The 21,051-nt window shown below is 47.0% G+C and overlaps 1 protein-coding gene across 1 annotated transcript in view; it reads right to left on the reverse strand.

Annotated features, from left to right (window-relative positions):
* The window catches only part of LOC126519862 (fatty acid synthase-like), a 191,846-nt gene that overhangs the window by 163,391 nt on the left and 7,404 nt on the right, over nt 1-21,051 (reverse strand). The gene's annotated exons all lie outside the window — the stretch shown is intronic.

Here is a 21,051-nt window from a genome sequence, read left to right on the forward strand (position 1 = left end):
CAAGGTTCAAGTAACCGGCGTCGCAACAACGTATACAAGATCATGTCACTATGCCGATTGGCCCGGTGCTCAATACGTACCGATCGCTCTTGTTCTAGGTTGTCCCCACATGAAGTCCTTTATCATCATCATCATTTTATTCATCATCATCATCATCAGCAGCTTGGTTACGCCCACTACAGGGCCATACTTCTCCCACACTTGTCAAACTACCCCGGTCATGTACTAATTGTGGCCATGTTGTCCCTGCAAAGTCTTAATCTCATCCGCTCACCTAACTTTCTGCCGCCCCGTGCTACGCTTCCCTTCCAGTGGCGTAGTAACAGGGGGAGCCGTGGGCACCGGGTGCCATTTGGGGGGGGGGTGTCATGTATGTCTGAAGACCCCCCCCCCCTCCTTCCGCGTGCTTGACCGGGCGTAAATGGTAAAGAATGCTTCGTTATAAGCAGCAGCCCGAGCTGATGTACCCGATGTACCAGATGCGTATAGTGCCGCAGCATTGTAGGCTGAAGATTTATTAACACCCTACATAATAATTGCGCGAATGTGCGGGCTAAAAAAATTCGCTAAGTGGTCACTAAACTACTCGCCTTCGCGGAACATTTAATGTGCGGCGCGCTTGTGGTCGGAGCGGGCCTCGCTAAACATATACAGTCTAGTGATGTGGCTCTTGGGTCCCTCTTCCAGTCAGACCGCGCCATTTTAAAATAGGATATCTTAAATGACAGATTAAATAGCAATTATAAAGGAAACATTGCAATTACGGAATTGAGTACCCAAAGTCATATTAGTAACTCAACAAAAGCTTATTCTCTAAACAACATCGTCATGGCTGCTAAAGCCTGCAGTACTTCGGCACTGCGGGCGGCCCAGTATGCCATTACCGAAAGAAATATGAAATAGTGCGCCAGTGACGTCGATCTCCATATCCTCTCCCTTGCGATTGCAGACGAACAGTAGCGAAAGCTTTAGCTTGCATGGGCTTCACGGTGGCCTTTTCGTTTTTTGCATGGTGACGCCAGGAATCGACACGGAGCGTGCTCTATTCCGTTCGCAACATTGTGGCGGTAACGCAGATCGGATAATCAAGTTTGACAATAGCAACAAATAAAGAAAGGCTCTATGGATAAGAATGAAGAGAAATGGTAATTGTCAAAGCACTGACACCCGCACAACAGGGAAGCTGGTGGCGTTTTCTAATAGGGTTGTGAGATCAACGTCACTGAGACGCTACTCAATTTTAGTTTGGGTTTAGGACTGGCCACAGCCAAAACACTGCACGTGGTAGTACTTACAACGAATTCTGCGAGGGTGCTGCTGGCCAACACATGACTGTTGGGTATCAATATTGTAAATGCAATATTGCCTCTAAAATCGCGAATGAAAACTTCATTAAAATATTGTTGTTCCTTGTGAGCCATATTTTCCACAATGCCGCATCTGTATTCGCTGCGAAGCCTTGCAGTCAGACAGCAGATGTGCAAATGCGCGTATCACAAGTTATCATTACAGAACCCTGTGTTAATTGGTGCAGAAAATAAAAGCAACGTGTATACCTGCTACATTCGCTATCTCTGGGAGCGAAAGCGAAGGGGGGGGGGGGGGGTTAGGGAGACATGCGCGGTATCCAAGGCGGCTGTGCTGATGCTGAAACATCACCCCACCCCCTCCCCGAAAATTTTCGATATCTTCGCCTTCCTGACGACACCCATAGGGGGGGGGGGGGGTGGCAGAAGACTCATGGGACCCGGGTGCGAGACGACCTAGCTACGCCACTGTTCCCTTCCCTTGGAATCCAGTCCGTAACCCTTAATGGCCATCGTTTACCTTCCCTCCTCATTACATGTCCTGCCCATGCCCATTTCGTTTTCTTGACTTCAACTAAGATGTCATTAAGACGCGTTTGTTCCCTCACCCAATCTGCTCTTTACTTATCCCTTAACGTTACACCCATCATTCTTCTTTCCATAGCTAGTTGCGTCGTCCTCAATTTGAGTAGAACCCTTTTCGTAAGACCCCAGGTTTCTGCTCCTTAGGTGAGTACTGGTAAGACACAGCTATTATACATTTTTCTCTTGAGGTATAATGGCAACCTGCTGTTCACGATCTGAGAATGCCTGCCAAACGCACCCCAGCCCATTCTTACTCTTCTGATTATTTCAGTCTCATGATCCGGATCCGCGGTCACTACCTGCCCTAAGTAGAGGTATTCCCTTACCACCTCCAGTGCCTCGCTACCTATTGTAAACCGCTGTTCTTTTCCGAGACTGCTAAATATTACTTTAGTTTTCTGCAGATTAATTTTTAGACCCAGTCTTCTGCTTTGCCTCTCCAGGTCAGTGAGCATGCATTGCAGTTGGTCCCCTGAGTTACTAAGCAAGGCAATATCATCAGCGAATCGCAAGTTACTAAGGTATTCTCCATTACCTCTTATCCCCAATTCTACCCAAACAAGGTCTCTGAATACCTCCTGTAAACACGCTGTGAACAGCATTGGAGAGATCGTATCTCCCTGCCTAACGCCTTTCTTCATTGGGATTTTGTTGCTTTCTTTATGGAGGACTACGGTGGTTGATGGAGCCGCTATAGTATTTTTACATACGGCTCGTCTACACCCTGATTCCGTAATGCCTCCATGACTGCTGAGGTTTCGACAGAATCAAGCGCGTTCTCGTAATGAATGAAAGCTCTATACACGGGTTGGTTATACTCCGCACATTTCTCTATCACCTGATTGATAGTGTGAATATGGTCTATTGTTGAGTAGCCTTTACGGAATCCTACCTGGTCTTTCGTTGACGGAAGTCTAAGCTGTTCCTGATTCTATTTGCAATTACCTGAGTAAATACTTTGTAGGCAACGGACAGTAAGCCGATCGGTGTATAATTTTTCTAGTCTTTGGCGTACCCTTTCTTATGGATTAGGATTATTTTAGCGTTCTTTTACGATTCCGGTACACTCGAGGTCATGAGGCATTGCGCATACAGGGTGGCCAGTTTTTCTAGAACAATCTGCCCACCATCCTTCAGCAAATCTGCTGTTACCTGATCCTCCCCAACTGCCTTCCCCCATTGCATATCTCCCAAGGCTTTCTTTACTTCTTCCGGCGTTACTTGTGGTATTTCGAATTTCTCTACACTATTCTCTCTTCCATTATCGTCGTGGGTGCTACTGGTACTGTATAAATCTCTATAGAACTCCTCAGCCACTTGAACTATCTCATCCATATTAGTGATGATATTGCCGGCTTTGTATCTTAACGCATACATCTGATTCTTGCCAATTCCTAGTTTCTTCTTCACTGCTTCTAGGCTTCCTCCGTTCCTGAGAGCATGTTCAATTCTATCCATATTATACTTCGTTATGTCAGCTGTCTTACGCTTGTATATTAACTTGGAAAGTTCTGGCAGTTCTGTTCTAGCTGCAGGGTTAGAGGCTTTCATACATTGGCATTCCTTCATCAGATGTTTTGTCTCCTGCCATAGCTTACTGGTATCCAGTCTAACGGAGTTACCACCGACTTCTATTGCACACACTTTAATGATGGCTATAAGATTGTCGTTAATTGCTTCAACACTAAGGTCCTCTTCCTGAGGTAAAGCCGAATACCTTATCTGTAGCTTGATCCGGAATTCGTCTATTTTCCCTCTTACCGCTAACTCATTGATTGGCTTCTTATGTACCAGTTTCTTCCGTTCCCTCCTCAGGTCTAGGCCAATTCGAGTTCTTACCATCCTACGGTCACTGCAGCTCACCTTGCTGAGCACGTCCACATCTTGTATGATGCCATGGTTAGCGCAGAGTATGAAGTCTATTTCATTTCGAGTCTCGCCATTCGGGCTCCTCCACGTCCACTTTCGGCTATCCCGTTTGCGGAAGAAGGTATTCACTATCCGCATATTACTCTGTTCTGCAAACTCTACTAATAACTCGCCCCTGCTACTCCTAGAGCCTATGCCATATTCCCCCACTGACTTGTCTCCATCTTGTTTCTTGCCTACTCTGGCATTGAAGTCGACCATCAGTATAGTGCATTTTGTTTTGACTTTGCGCATCGCCGATTCCACGTCTTCATAGAATCTTTCGACTACTTGGTCATCATGGCTGGATGTAGTCCTTTATAGTGGTATGGAAACGATCGAATCAACCTAGTCTTGGCAGAATTATCTTAATTTCACCGTGCCTAAGTACCGACATGAGAGGCTGAGTTTTTAAAGTTGTATGATTCTGCCACCGACGCAACGTGCCATAGATACACCTTCACGAAAGAATTCAGTCTGGTAGTGCCCACATCAACCTTGAACTCGTGATGCTTAATAAAAAAGGGTCGTCGGAGTCGGGTGAGAACTAATATCCGTTGATTAGCTGACTTGGGGAAAAATGGCACAAACCGACTGCACCATAGCACACACGTCGAAAAGGGTTAGTGTGGCTAGTTGAGAAAATAGGTAGTCAGCAGGATCAGCGCATTTACATACATAATTTTCCCCTGTGACACCAAGCCTGCGTTTGCTCTGTGTGGATGCGGTGAAAGTTGTGGTGATGTTTATTGCAAGCCTTCATGAGCAGAGGACATGATTATTCAACAAAAATGTTTAGTTTAGCTTATATTCGTCTATTCTCAGGTAGGGCGCAACCTAATGGAAGGAAGGAACCACATGTTAGGAGCATGGTCATTGTGGAAGCCGTAGTTTTTTTATGCCGCCTTATCGTTCGTTCTTCACCGTAGAGCAACAGCAATTACCGAGCAGGAACATGCCAGGAATTTAAGGTATACCAGTCTACACCGGCCAACTGTTTGCATCGTGGGTCGGAAGTGAGAGAACTACGGTTTTAAGTCAGTGTTTTCCAAAATGTTCCGTATACCTTCTTTTCAATAGCGTGACGATTAATTTTAAAACGCTGCGTATTTTTTCAATGTGTAGGGACATCACACAGAAAAACAGAGACTATCCATTTGAAGTTCTAGACAGAAAAGTCACATCATCTCGTCGACCTCCTCCTATAAAGTCATTCCTAAATTTGCGCTTTGAAGAGATTTCTCGAAACTATTCTCCAATTCCTGAACGTTACGCAAATGCAACCGTTGCCTTGTCGGCTAGAAATCCGAGATGACCACCAAAAAGAACATTTTCTGCTGTTTCCACTTGAAGTTGTGGACATAGAAAAGTCACAGCATCTCGGCGACCTCCTCCTATACAGTCGTTGTTAGCTTTGCGCTAAGAGAAAATTTCCCAAAGTGTTCCCCACTTCACCAACGTTACGCAAGCGGAAGCGCTCCCTGGTCGGCTGGAATTACGAGATGGCCACCCAAAAAGAATCATTTTCTGCTGAAGAAGAAACGACTGAGTTTGTCAATTGAGCACATGACAGCATCCGATAATTAGAAAACTCACATCTGTTTTACGCCTCAAGGGGCACGTGTCCCCAAAGAGCGCCATCAGTATGGGAATCGGTTGTCAATGCTCACGAACTGTGAATGAGAAAGGGTAGATGAACACGACTGCATAGAGGCCTACAGTAATTCGCTGTAGTGAGCGTAAATTATACTTGTAGCAAAGGAGTAGTACACGAGAAGAAGGAGCAGTAAGCAGTGCTTCGAAGAAAGAAACGACGGCGACTTAGTGAAAGCTTTGTGCCTGCATTGCCTGAGCCTTGTGACCTCTCGCCAGGATTTTTTGCTATCCGAGGGCTTTTCTCTACGGAGGTGCTGGTACCTTAACAGACCTGGACCTCTGTAGATGCACGCTTCCTCCTGTTGAGGTCATGCCTTAGGACGCCGCGCAGCCAAACACTCCCGAGGGATCGCTTGTCGGCTTTAAGGGGTTCTATGCCAACAAGATTTTCGAGTATTCAGCAGCGCTGAAGACCATCACGTGGAGTATTGGCTCTCGTCATACGATTGAGTGAGCATAACTAATGTGACGACACACCTAAAGTCTTTAACGTCATCTATCTTTCTGGAATCGCTACTATTTGGTTCCGTAATCATCAATCCAACAATTATACCGGGCCGCGTTTACAACTAGTTTCAAGGAAGACCTCGATCGTCCTGCTACGGGCGCTTCAGGCGAAACAGTGGTTACGTAGTCGCACATAAAAATAAGGGTGAAAACTTCACCCGATGCCTTGAAGATGTAGGTAACCTTTTCCAGCGCATTAATCCTTTTATGGCTGCAACTGCAAAGATAAAAAAAAATACTACGAAATGCATACAGGATGACCCCTTAGAAATGCACTTGGCGGAAAAAACGCCCTCGAACGGTTAATGAGATCATTAAAATGCGCCTGGGCTACTATGAGCTAAGGAAGCAATACCTTACTACTCGCCGAGACGCCGGCCCGGACGACATGCTTTCGGTCTTAACCGACATTTCCAGTACTGCTCTTACTCACTGCTCGTTCCTCGACCAGACTTTGTCAAGAAAGTAAGACATGGTGTCAGCAACCTTAGTGATAGAATAATGTGGCAATATTAGCCTCATATACCGCATTTCGTACAGCAATGCGTGCCATATACAGATACCTTAATAAATACGGAAATTTTCTCTCACAGACAACTCCACCGACACTGACACCCGATTTTCAGCGACACGGGGCCCTTAACGCTCTCGCGTTAATATACGCCGGAGAGTATTGCACCTTGAGGAATACCCGTCCGTTTGTAAATTCGAGAAGAAACACTATTTTCATGGCAATAAAATGTACGTCCGCTTAAGAAATCATGAATCCATGCATTTGTATACTGCGGGAAGTACACAACTTCAGGTCTCTTAGTGAAGATAGCGTGGTCGACGCTCTCAAACGCTTTCACACTATCTGAGGTCACTAAGGCCGCGTAGTGGTCCTCCTGGCGAGCGAGGTGAATTTGACTCTTCAAGTCAAGACGAGCGTACCAAATTGACCACCCAGACCTGAATCTAATTTAAGAGTCACTCAATAGTTGGTTCGCGCCTATCCAACTTTTGTCAAGACAATACAAAAATCTCTCTATTTACGAGATTTAAACTTAGGGAAAGAGGTCTTATGCCATCTATTGTATACCCAGTGCCCCACTTTTAATGTAGCTTATTTACTTTGGCAACCATAAAATCGGGATGAATTCGTGCATTTTTCAATTGAAGAATGCATAACTGAAGCAAATCGTTGGGAGACGATTCGAACATTATTTTTATCATTGCTCCAGTTATTCCATCAGAACCTGGCACTATGTATATATATATATATATATATATATATATATATATATATTTATATTGTGCTGAAACAAGCATTATGGGACGTAGAAATCTAAATAGAGCTTTTTAAATGTGTAAGGATTTCTATGTCCACTCACTGAGGAAAACTGTCGCTGACAAATGACGCTCAGCAGCCGAATGTCTTACACCCGTGTACCACAGGCACCAGGGAACTCCTTTGGCGCGAGACTTTCTAATACAGTTCTACCTCAAGGAAGTTATGGTTGTGTCGGTCGTGTTCCACGGCCAATACGAACTTTTAAAAGAAATCGCTAGAGACGCATTATCCGGTTCTTGGTTTTTCTAGTTGAAGAATGTAACTTGTAATTACGGTCTTATCCATTGTAACTAAGCACCTTCCGCGAAGAAAGACACAGTTTTGGTCGAAAGGCGAAGCATCGATTGCGATAGCAAATAATTGGACAGCTATACGAAGTAAGGATAGCAGTGTTATCATGAGAGTGGCTTGTTGGGCTAGTTGGTACATGATTATGGTAGGAGAATGCCAGCAAACTTGAGAGTAGGAAGAAATCGAGAGGCAGACATAGACAAAGAGACAGGAAGGTGGCTGGACTAACAACTGAACTTTATTCATGAAAACGACGTCCCCCAGGTCCGTACTGAACATGCGCAGGCACAACCAAACAAAAACACGGTCAACACCATATCTATACACGTCTACAGTTATCAAGAAATAAAAGCTCTTTCTTGGTTAGGAACACAGATGGCGCGCTTACACACTTCTCGGGGCCAAGTTTATAGATGCGATAGGCTTCAATCAGTTCTCTTTCGTGCTGAGTCTTACCCTTCGCCAAGATTGAAACGTCATTGAAGATAGGATTACAACCGCACTGCTTACAATGTAGCGGAAGATTACCTCCTGTGCCTGTGGGTATTAGATTTGCATGCTCACGCATGCGATCATTGACACAGCGGCCGGTTTGTCCTATATAATCTCTACCACATGTCAAAGGAATACTGTACACTACACATGTGTCGCACGTGCGGTACTTCAGAACATGCTTGGTATTGCACGTACTCTTTCGCGAACTGTGCTGCGACACCCTACTGCAAAGTTTTGCCAGCTTACAAGGCGCAGAACAAACCAAACTGACGTCGTTTCTTGCCGCAACCTTTTTCGATCTATGAGAAATGCCACGTACATACGGCATGACCACCAAGTTCTTTTTTATTTTACGCCATTACCGATTACCGTGTTGCCCGGGTGTTCAGGTATGTCGACGATTTCCTGGTTCTCTTAAATATCAGACGAAGTGATTGTCTCCCTGATATCATTTGCAGTATTTTATCAGTTTTTCAGCATTGCTCTCGGCATCTTAGTTTCACCCACGAGGCACCACAAGAAAATTCCATCAAGTTTTTAGATTTGACTCTAACCTTTCACACTCAAGGTCACATTTGCTGGGCTTATAGCCCAAGAACTAAAAAGACGTTGCTAACGTACCAATCCGCTCACTCGAAACTGGTCAAGCGTGGCATAGCCTGTTTGTGCTTGTCGAATGCGGTGGAAAAGAGTTGTACGCATCTAATGCAACACAGTGCCGCCCAGCAAGAAAGGAGACTGTTAGCGGCAGGCTATCCAAAGACTGTGATCACTGCAGTGGCTGAATCTGTGTACAAGCGTTTGAAAAAGAAAAACAGGGAGGATGGCGGAGTGCGCGACAAAATAAAAAAGAACTTGGTGGTCATGCCGTATGTACATGGCATTTCTCATAGATCGAAAAAGGTTGCGGCAAGAAACGACGTCAGTTCGGTTTGTTCTGCGCCTTGTAAGCTGGCAAAACTTTGCAGTAGGGTGTCGCAGCACAGTTCGCGAAAGAGTACGTGCAATACCAAGCATGTTCTGAAGTACCGCACGTGCGACACATGTGTAGTGTACAGTATTCCTTTGACATGTGGTAGAGATTATATAGGACAAACCGGCCGCTGTGTCAATGATCGCATGCGTGAGCATGCAAATCTAATACCCACAGGCACAGGAGGTAATCTTCCGCTACATTGTAAGCAGTGCGGTTGTAATCCTATCTTCAATGACGTTTCAATCTTGGCGAAGGCTAAGACTCAGCAGGAAAGAGAACTGATTGAAGCCTATCGCATCTATAAACTTGGCCCCGAGAAGTGTGTAAGCGCGCCATCTGTGTTCCTAACCAAGAAAGAGCTTTTATTTCTTGATAACTGTAGACGTGTATAGATATGGTGTTGACCGTGTTTTTGTTTGGTTGTGCCTGCGCATGTTCAGTACGGACCTGGGGGACGTCGTTTTCATGAATAAAGTTCAGTTGTTAGTCCAGCCACCTTCCTGTCTCTTTGTCTATGTCTGCCTCTCGATTTTTTCCTACTCTCAAGTTTGCTGGCACTCTCCTAGCATAAGCAGTGTTATCGGCAAAACAAACTAGTAAGCGTAGGCATACTAACTAAATAACAAACATTGTGCCACGCGTGCACAGGCAAAGATGCCCACATCATCTCACTTGATGACCGCGGAAACTCGCTGTCAAAACGCTGGAGCAAGGAAGCGCGGCACTCGCAGATACCGAATTGACCTTCGTGCTCCCTCTCACATCAACGCGAACCAAACCGCGATAACCCAGCGCACGGGGGACTCTGTCCCCGTTGGAGATGGCTTTAACTATGCAACCACACGGGTGGGCGCGGAGGAGGACGACGCACTTCCTTCCGCCTTTCCTCCCTTGCGTCCGCGACATTCACCCGCGATTGACGGCTCATCCGCGCACGCTTTCATTCGCACGTATCGCTAACGGCGCGCGCAACGATGCTATCGTGCTTGGACTTCGTACAGAGCTTACCGAAGGCGACGCCGAAGACAGAAATCCGCGTGGATTGTAAATATGTATGCTATCGCAATTTAATAATGCTCAATGTATTTGACCCGAGAAACATATATACACCTCGCTAAAAACCAAAGAGCGCGCGCTAAAGGTAGCAGCCAGTACTGACAGCTTGCGACTCCTTGCTTATCTATGTTTTCCATTTCGGCGTGGCGAGTAGGCTTTGTGTTCCGCGACCCGAGTAAACTAAACTACACATGCAACATTTAGAGCATGGCAAACTCGTGAGCTTGCGTTTTAGTTTGTTTACTGTGCCAGCCTCAGCGTCGATTCATGGCGTCATCGTGAAAAAAAAAGAGTAAACCGCGGTGAAGTCCATGCCAGCGGAAAGTTGCGCTGCTGTTGGCATGCACTCGCAGTAGAGGAAGGAAGGAAGGAAGGAAATCAACTTTATTCGGGTCCTGCAGGCCACGAGAGCTTTGGGCTCTCATGGAGTGGGCGTCTCCCACGACGGAACCGGGAGGTTGAGTTTCCTGGCGGCGTCGTGGACCTGCTGGACGGCCCAGAGTTGGGGAGCGAGTTCTTCGCTCCGGATTGCTTCTTCAATCTTGCGCTTGTCCTGTTCGTTGTTTACGTGAGCTTGCGAGCACGGCCACAGTAAATGATAAACGTTAAGGGATGTATTGCAATTGGTGCAATAAGACTTGTCGTAGAGCTCAGGCATGTAATGGTGTAATCTGTTTTGAGTGGGGTATGTGTCTGTATCATTCTGAGTGTAACCGCTTGAGCTCGAGTGAGCGTGCGGTGTGGCGTGCTATATTGTCTGCGCTGTAGGTAGTAGTGTTTAGTGATTTCATTGTATGTAGTGGGTGCGTCCTTATTCTCCGAGTGGTCGGGTGAAGCCGCGCGGTCTGTAAGCGCGCGCGCAGCCTCGTGTGCCGCCTCGTTAAGGTTGGGGACGTCGCCGAGGTTGGTCCTAAGTGTGCCGGGAACCAGTATATGAAGTGGTTCTTAATCGCTTTCTTTGAAACAATTTTGAGAGCCTGTGCGCAGACCGTGCCCTTTTGGAAAGCTCTGATAGCGGCTATGGAGTCGCTGTAGATATGGGAAAGATTGTCGTCGGTGAGCGCCACAGCGATCGCAACCTGTTCGGCCTGTTCAGGCTTCCTTGCAATTACCGTGGCTGCATGTCTTGTGGATCCGCGGCCGTCCACAACCGCCACTGCGAACGCTTTGTTTCCGTGTATGCCGCCGCGTCCACAAAAGCTGAGCGTTCACGGTTCGCCAAGGCTTGGTTAAAAAGGAATTGTCCTCTCGCTTGTGGTCTGCCCCTGTTGTTTTCGGGGTGTACGTTTCTGGGTATAGGGCGGACCGTGATCCTGGCGCGTATGTCCCGTGGGAGGTCCGCAAAGTCTTTTTCTATGTGTCTTTGTGCAAAGCATAGCTTCTCTAGGATCGTGCGCCCCGGAGGCGTCGTCGAAAGCCTAGCAAGCTGGGCGCGCTGCTGGGCTTCGGCAATTTCTTCCAGGGTGTTGTGCATGCCCAGGTGCCCCAGCTTCTCGTTGCTGGTGCTGGTTGGAATGCCGAGGGCTTGCTTGGTGACCTTTCTGATATGAGCATACAGTCTGTCTCTTTCGGATCGTGTCCAATTGAGCATTGCCGCAACGTATGCGAAGTGACAGGTGACGAACGCGTGTATGAGTTTGATGAGATTATGTTCCTTGAGGCCCCTGTGTCTATTGGCAATTCTTCTGATGAGCCCAATAGCGTTGTTGGTTTTGGTGATGAGCTTCTGAACCGTAGAGGCATTGACGTCTTTCGTCTCTACGATCATACCCAGGACTCTGATTTTGTCGACGCACGGTATGGCGTGTCCCGAAGTGGTTCGTACGATAATTTCTTGATTATAGTCGAAGTCTGACGAGTATGGCCTGCGGCCTTTCTGCGTGGGTCTGCGTACGAGCAGCTCCGACTTGGTAGGCGAGCATCTGAGTCCTGTGGGAATTAGAAATTCTTCTATGGCGTTCACTGCTTCTTGCAAGATGTCCTGCACCATGCCCGGGGTTCCTTTGGACACCCACATGGTGATGCCATCTGCGTATATGGTATGCTCGAGCCCGTGGATCTGCCCTAGTTTCTCAGCAAGTCCCGCCATGGCAAGGTTGAAAAGCATAGGGGAGATGACCGAGCCTTGGGGGGTGCCCCTGCTCCCCAGCAGTAGAGAGTATGGAGAGATTGACGTCACTGGTGCGCTATTTTATATTTCTTTTGGCACTGCCACACCGGGCTCCCATAGTGCCAAAATACTGCAGGCTCTAGCACCCAAGAACACTTTTTGTTTTCTTTTGTTGAGCTAATAATATTGTTACGTAGGAAGACGCAGATGAAAAGCTATATACAAGTATATTTACAAGAAAATATGCTGCACTTGGCCAAGAGGCAACAACCCGCGCTAGCATCTAATCGTCGTCGTCGTCTTCACAGTGCCCGCCTCTTCGTGATCGCAAATACCGTTCCGTAGCAATATGAATTTCGCTCCCCGATTTCCGAGTTGCAAAGTTTCCTCTATAGTTGGTAATTAAGCAGTTATTTAGGCTATCCTCATTAGTTATCTGCCGCAATTTGCGCGATACCGAGTTCCGGGTGGCCACAAAGACACATAACGAGATAGAATATCGGTACGTCCCCTCACAAAATTCACCTTTCTATAAAATGTTGTTCAACTGAAACAACACGCTATTTGTGACAAGAAATCACACAACCAATTGGTAAAGAGACTGTTAGGTTGGTCTTGAAGACGGTGTTCTTATGCAACATCGCGAAACTGATAAACAGATAATAAGACCATAAAAACTGGTAAATGGAAGACTGTATACATACTGACGACATATAAACCATTTAGCGAATTAAATATTTTAGCACGCACATTCATGCTATTATTACGTAGGATGTTGATAATGCTGCATCCGGCAATTCTGCGGCACTACACACCTGGTACATCGGGTACATGAGCTCTAGCTGCTGGTTACCCGAGCATTCTTTAGCATTTACGCCCAGTCAAGCCGCGGGAAAGAGAGGGGTCTTCAGACATATGTGGCATCCCTCCCCCACCCCCCCCACCCTCCCCCCGAGGGCTGGCACCTGGGTTGTTGCCGGAAGGCGAAACCAGCGAACTGCGCGCTAACTACGTAGATCCATACAGTTCTCGCTGAGAACTGCAATCTCGGGAAATGTGACTCGCAGGTCGCACTCCGCCCGGCTTACGGGTGAGAGCATCGGTCACCTTCAGTCGCTTTCTGGTCGCCTCTCGCAAATGGTCGCGGCACCTCCTCAAGTCGCCGGTGTGATTGAGCCTTTACGCATAGGAAACTCCGGTGGAGTTTCTGCATAATTTTATTACTAGTCTCTTATAGATAACTCTAATGTTTGGCGTTATGATTTTATTTCGTTTTGTCAACTGTCTGCCTTAATGGTGCTGCAACGAAAACCCGGCTGCTTTTCTTCTATGTTCGCGTTCACAGTCAGGATTCTATAAGGGTGAATAAGTACCACCTTTAGTTGACTGCATACCAGATGTATTTTTTGATAACTGCCATTTATCAAACAACACAAATTAAATGCATTTGCTTGACCAGCTAGCCCTACCTGTTCATTGATACGAAAGGTTGAAATGGCCCGTTGAGCGAGATAACCGGGGTGTGTCGTCTGGAGCAGAGAAGCGGCGCCTACATTCCCATTGCCTGCGACGCCACGTCAAGAGCACACTTCGACGGAGCCGAGCGAGTGAAAGAGTAAACCTGCTGCCGCCATAGCTCACCATATGTTGCCTGAGGGGAAAGGGCATCGCCTTGACGCTCCGTCACCCTCGCTTTCGGAAGCTTGTGTTATCCGTCCATTCCTTGTTCGCTCAAACGCTCGCCTGCGTTCTAACTGCGCCTAGGTAAGGGCAAAACCATACGCTCCAAGCGTCTCAGCGCGCTCGCTTTGCCGCGAGGAGCTCGTAAGTTGAAGGACTGCTCAGTGGAGTTCAACTGGACACCAGTGCTTTCGGATTCGCAACTCGTACGTGCTTATCTATCCACGGAGATTTTTTTTTAACTGATCGTATAGAGTCTTGAAATTTCCCATAACTAACAAAAGTCCGGACATGCTCATCTACCAAATTGGTGGACGTGCTATTTCAAACATATTTAGGAGGCGGTTGCTGTTTGTGGCCGAGGTGATAGCAGACGACGACAAAATGACACAACCTGAACTGGAAAAAAGTTACGTCTAGCACCGTACGCAATTTGTGGGATGCATTGGTCCAAGTTCTCGTAATCACACAATTACCATTAATTGAGGAACCCCACTCTAACAATCGTTTACGACAAGAATCGGACCGACTGCCCCATGATAAGTAGCCGGCATTGAAATCACCTGCTACGATTATATGTATTATGCATGCTGCGACCGCGGCACCAACGGAACTGGTATTGGAAACTTCTGTAGGAAGATGATCATTGAGTAATAAAAATTGGCCACATCCACATCCAATTCTAGAATGTCACTTACTGTAGAGAATGAGCGGCGAGTAACCTAAGATCCATGACAAATTTTAGATCATAGAAAGAACACTAGACCACCTTTAGGAGAAGGACGATCCATACAAAGAAAGCGATAATTTTTCAGTGAGACCTCTTTCTTGTGGATAATCAAGTTCCTTGCAAGATAATCAAATCAAGGGAAAAACCTTCACAGATTTATAATCAATCAGTGACTGCAGCGAAATCTGAACGACAGTTCCACTGCTGCACTTTCCTTGTCCGTATGCTTTTGCTATACCGGCCGAATTAAGTTCCGTCTATTGTGTGCTATCTTTAGAAAAAGACATAATTCTATAGCTAGTCACTTTAACTTTTTGTGGCCCTTAATCAATAGAGGAGAACAGCTCGCGGGGAGTGTGGAGAAGCACGACATTTCCACGTTCGAGAGTCCAAATCCATGTTCCCAATGTTGTCGCAGACGGTCTCTGTACTGTTGCCAACATACCGTTCGGCATGAGAGGCGAAAGGTTCAGTGCCGTCAATAGCTCGAGGCAAGGCTGCTGCCAATAAGTTTTTGTCTATATTCTCATGAGTAACTGTAAACCCTGAAGGAACAATTGGCCGTGGTGCAACGAGCGAAATTTTCGACATCCGAACGGTAAACACTGTCAAGGAATTTCGCCACAACTTTCTGAATAGCACCAGCTAGGATATCACCAACAGATGCATCCATACATTTTTTATTTATAATCCCCAACTTCAGCGTACCCGAACGATTTCTCTAATAAAACAGTTCGATCTGCACAATGCGAACATCGCTTTCGTTCTGTAACGTGTAACATTTAAAAACTTTTAGCTTCGCAGGCCCTTTTGGACAGTCCGCATGGTGGGGACATTAACACAAACGTCATCGATCCCTCTAAAATTGACATCTATTTGCACATTCGCCTTCTCCACAAATGCGGCACCGCATGTCTGATCTACGCTGCTTAACACTATGGTCTCATCACCAACACTGAGCGCATTGCAGTGGGCGGTGAGAAAGTGCTTCAATCCTGTATATGAAGGACCACGCCTTCACCTGTGATGGCCTATTTGTGCCTACAGAATTGACGTTTACCGGCTCTGCTGGGTGTATGAGACTTTGTATTATGAGTCTTTGTCGTGCAAAACATGTGCAGGACTTCGGGAGCACGTAGATGCGCATGCACTGCGTGAACTCACCCCTTACCGCAAGCGAGATGTGCAGAAATCAAAGTGCTCAACGGGCGATTCGTCATCATTTCACGCTTTAGAAAGTATGCAACACGGATCTGGTCTGGCGAACCGCAATTAATGACCTCTCTGCATATCGTCAGACATCAATAAATCTCTGGACGTGCGGTGCTTTTGTCCGCAGCTCTTCTTGAAGTGCCGTTGAATTCTTCACGCGGATGAATCCTCTATTGGTCGGCCCTAGGCCCACTGGAATGCTGTCAATGTCATTACGCATGAAAGCCTCTACAGGAATATTATTATTATTTGGAAAGCAAGTCGTGCAGGGAAACGACCACTGCTCGCGACAAGAATGAGAAATTAGGAACTCCCGATGAGATCAGCCAGACAATAAGATGAAAATGGTAAACGAAACTAAGGAAAACTAAACCGCCCACTACTTGGTGCCACGCAACACGAGCCCTGGGTACAGCATCGGTAGAACACCTCACTAGCCGGACTCAGCTTGTATGCAGCACGGCACAGTCTGCTTCGTCGTCTTTCCCAGTGATAGCTCTTTTCTTTCACTTTCAGTAAACGCGCAGCAGTATCTACCTTGTTTGCCCTCTGAGCTTCGTGGAAATAAGCGGCCTCTACTGTTTCTTTCTGTTTATTCAAAATTGGCGAAAGATACGTCGTAAAGTATTTTTTTATTTCAAATGTGAAATATGTATCTTGCTCTCAAAGCTATTTGTATCTACTCAGAAGTGAGCTTGACTTCCTTTTTAATACCGGTTAACCAAACAGGTTGTTGTTTTCTTTGCAAGGACGGCAAGGACGTATTTTGACTCGCAGCCGAAAGCTTCCGATGCATCAAGCAGATGAAAGCATACATACATTGAGCTCAATTTCCATGAAATTTACCAAACCTTGATAAGGAAATTCGTGCTCGCAGAGGGTCCACTACTTTCCTTTTTCTGTAGCGCGTAATCCGTATCTCCTCCAAAGTGCGTATAAAAACGCAGAAGCATGGCGGATGTGACGTCGGCCGCCAAAAGTACTAGGCGGTATGTCTGGAACAGGCATTTTGCATTTTTCTTGCTGTTCCTCTACTGAGGGAAAAAGTAAGTCGGAAAGCCTGGCAGATGAATCAGTCGGATATTGAGGTTAGAAGATTACAGTAAAGGTTCTGATGATGTATCTGATAGCATCTGCTAACCAAGCCTTGCCCTGCCTCGAGTCAAACTGTGGCGGTGCCAGTCCTTAATGTGAGTTGTTTCAAAAGCATTCCGACAAGATTACCAGAGTAAACGTGGAACCTATCGAGAGTGATTGATGCAGGATTAAGAGTGCCCGTAGCTCTTCACTGTTACCTCTCTACAAATGAAAGAAAATATATTTGCACATAATAATATTCGGTGTTGAGAAAGTACTGTCGGAATAGCAACAAAAAACAAGAAAACAGAAGCGGTCGCGTAAAGAATTCTTTTCTGTATCATCGTTGCACGTAATTATTTGGTATTTGCTTGCATGCATTTTCATATCTTTTGCATATTGCATGGCTAGAGTCACAGCCACGACATCCTTGAGGTCTTGAAGTTGAGTATTAAGCATCCTCGATCCGTTGCTGTTCCTTCATATAAAGCGCTACATTGTAGCTTAGGTTTGAAGCCCATTCTATACTTATTTATTTATTTATTTATTTATTTATTTATTTATTTATTTATTTATTTAAGATACTTTCAGGGCCCGATGGCATTAGAGAAAGGAGTGGGTGAACATAATAAAACATTTGTGCAATGTACAAAGACATATTCAACGTGGCGTTTCATGAATGCTGGTTTGGAAGGTGTCGATATCCAGGATGGCTGCAACGGTGGCGGGAAGGTGGTTCCAGTCTTTGCTTGTGCTAGGGATGAATGCATTACTACAAAGTTTAGTACGTGAAGACGGCACACCAACTTTGAAACTGTGGTCAGAGCGAGATTATATGTATGACGGTGGGGTGATAACCTGTTCTTTCAACAAAGGGTTGTGGTGGTAGATTTTATGGAATAGCGAAAGGCGGAAACATCTACGACGGAAGGAAAGTTCTGGCAAGTTAAGTGTTGTCTTCATTGAGGTAACGCTAGCATGTCGGGAGTAGTTTGATAAGATGAAACGCGCTGCACGATTTTGAATGGCTTCTATGCTGTTGATGAGTGTATCAGCCACCATGACATTAGCTTGGCTGGCTAGTACTCGCAGCGCTACGTTACAAGTAATTTTACACACTTACCTGCAAAAACGCACTCAGAAAAAAAAAAACCGTAGGACGAATTACATTAGGGGAGGAGCACACGCGTTTTGTGGAGGCAGTAAGTTCAGCGCACACCGATAGCAAAATAATGCCACCTGCAGATGTGGGGACAGTGAAAAAGAAGAGACACGAAGGCCAAGAAGGAAGAAATGCGTGTGCTACCACCGCCTGCTTCATAGCCTTGTCTCGTCGTCGATGTTTTCAGCAGCTCGCTCGCCCCATTAAACATTGTCAGTCCATATTAGAGGCACGCGACAAACTGGTGGAGGTGTGGGGTATTTCTCAGTCATGCCGCAGACCCCTCTTGGAACTTCCGTCCATCGGGCCAAGCGCACGATCAGGAGACTGCCTCCAGAGGACCACAGCGATTCCAACCACCTCAAATGGTATGAATAGTGCGATGACGACCAAGTACACACTTCAGAGCCCACGAGTTCCAAAGTCGTTCCATGGTGACGAGTTTGAAGATGTCCGAGATTGGATGGCGGACTTTGAGCGCGTGGCCGAGCACAATGAATGGGATGACGCCACTCTACTTAGAAATGACTATTTTCGCCTGGACGACGGCGCGCGTAAGTGGTTACAAAACCGTGAGGAGTTACTGACGTTGTGGCCTGAGTTCCGCCGTCAGCTGCTAGACACCTACACCAGCGCTGATCGCCGCGAGTGAGCAGAACGAGCGATTCAGGCACGCGTACAGCTTCCCAATGAAAGTGTCACTACATTCGTCGAAGACATGACGCGCTTCTTCAGACGAGCAGACACTGGAATACCGCAGACAAGAAGTTGCGTAACCTGATGCGTAACCTGATTTTTACAGCGACCGGAAACAACAATGACAACCTCCGAGAACTCATCCGCATCGTTGTGCGGGAAGAAATGCAGAATATTTGCGGCGCGTCACAAGCTACGGTAAACTCCATTGCAAATGTGGTAAAAGATGAAGTACGCCAAGCGCTGCAGTTCAGCTTTCCTCTTGCTAACCTGCGCCTGCACCAGCTAAACACCGCAGTGGGACCCACACAGAAGCCTTGAGAGTCCCTGTTTCATCACTCCCGCTCTTTGTTCACACCGCTCATCCAGTTGCAATTTCACAAGCCCAACCGGTGCAATACATCGCAGAACGACGCACGCCTCCAGCATTTCCTCCTACCGCTCCTCATGTATCCATTCCGCAGGAGCAACCAATGCATTACGCCGACTATCGACGCATGACCCCTCGGAAGCCGGGTGCTTTTCGCGCGCCGGACCGCCACCCTCTGCGCTTCCACTGTGGTGAAGCAGATCACTTGTACCTCGTACGCCCATACCAACGTCTCGCGTTGCGGGACTTTTCCGCTTACCCGCCGCCACCCCGGCCTGACCAACAACCCCAGGATATTGAACATTATCTGGCTCAACAGCGCACGCCACCACCTACCGGAATATAGTCACGCTTACCGGCGCCAAGGCGATTTTTATCGCCACTCCAGCGATATTCGAGCGCACGATCGCGAAGTCCCCACCGGGAAAACTAACTACAGTGACCTCTGGGGGCGAGGCCGCTGGAAGTCGACGCACTGAAGACCCCCGATCGAGGCGAACAATGACGGGCGTCGATCCGACATCAACTGCAACTGAACCGAATGACCGGCTTTCACTCGACATACCCGTGGCGATCGACTCGTAAATTCGGATGGCTGGTAGTCGCACCGTAACTCCTCTGGGAACCTGCAGGCCAAGAGTTCGGATTAGAGGATCGACATTCGTGGCTAGCTTCCTTGTCCTACGCGAATTCTCCCGGGACGTCAGTCTCGTGGTTGACTTTCTGAAAGAATATGGCGCTGTTATTGACCTATGGAGAGGTGCAGTCACCTGCTCAGCCGACTGAACAAATGTTTACGACGACAACCGACGTGATGACGCCCTTCGTGTTTCCGCCGAAAGTGTTAGTCTTCCTCCACGAGTCAGTGCCCTCGTGGAAGTTATGTGCGGTGGAATGTGCGAAGGTGAAGTGATAGCAGAAAGCAACTTATCACATCTACTGACGCAAGGTGTATGTGCGGCTAGGAGTGTGCTCCAGCCTAATGATGGCGTTCTCAGTTGCTTGTCACCAACTTCAGTAACGAGATTCTACACCTTTCCGTGGTACTTTGATTGCATTTGCCGACGAAATAGAGAACGTGGATGAATAGTTTGCCTCTGAAGCAGTGGGGATGCTTGACAAGTCAGTGGGTAACATCGACGTTAATTCAGAGCTACAGCAAGATGACCAGGCAGCACTGCGCGAGTTCTTGTTGACTTCAGAGCATGTTTCGCAAGTTCGTCGAAGGTTCGCGAGACTTCAATAAAAAGACACAGGATCATCACACACGACGACGCACGCCCGATACGCCAGCAGCCTACCGTGTGTCGGCGAAAAAACGTTAAGCGATCCGTACGTAAGTAAAACATTTGCTTGAAGACGGCGTTATCGAACCCTCCCAGAGCTCATTGTCGTTACTGAAGTACTAAAGCGCCAAACAGACCACACAAGAGGAGACACGGACGAGCGTTTACTAACAACTGATGCTTTCAAGCGCTCGTCCGTGTCTCTTCTTGTGTCGTCTGTTTGGACAAACCAACATGCACCAACTAGCCCCACAAAAAATTCTGCTCATGGTCGTCTCCCGTCGTTCTTGTCAAAAAGGAAAATGGAACACTATGCTTCTGCGTCGACCACCGGAAGCTCAACAGCGTAACTGAAAAGGATGTGTACTCATTGCCACGTATCGACGACTCGTTAGATATACTGCGGCGCGCCCAGTATTTTTCGTCACTCTTTGAAAGCGGATACTGGCAGATCGAGGTAGACGAAGACCGCGAGACAACTGCCTTTTTGACTCCCGACGGCCTCTATGAATTTCAAGTGCTCCATTTCGGCTTGTGCTCAGCTCCAGCTACATTCTAACGAATGATAGACATGGTCCTCGCTGGTCTAAAGTGGCAGAATTTTGTCGTGTATC

This window comes from Dermacentor andersoni, chromosome 8 (assembly GCF_023375885.2).
Source record: "Dermacentor andersoni chromosome 8, qqDerAnde1_hic_scaffold, whole genome shotgun sequence".
NCBI lineage: Eukaryota > Metazoa > Arthropoda > Arachnida > Ixodida > Ixodidae > Dermacentor > Dermacentor andersoni.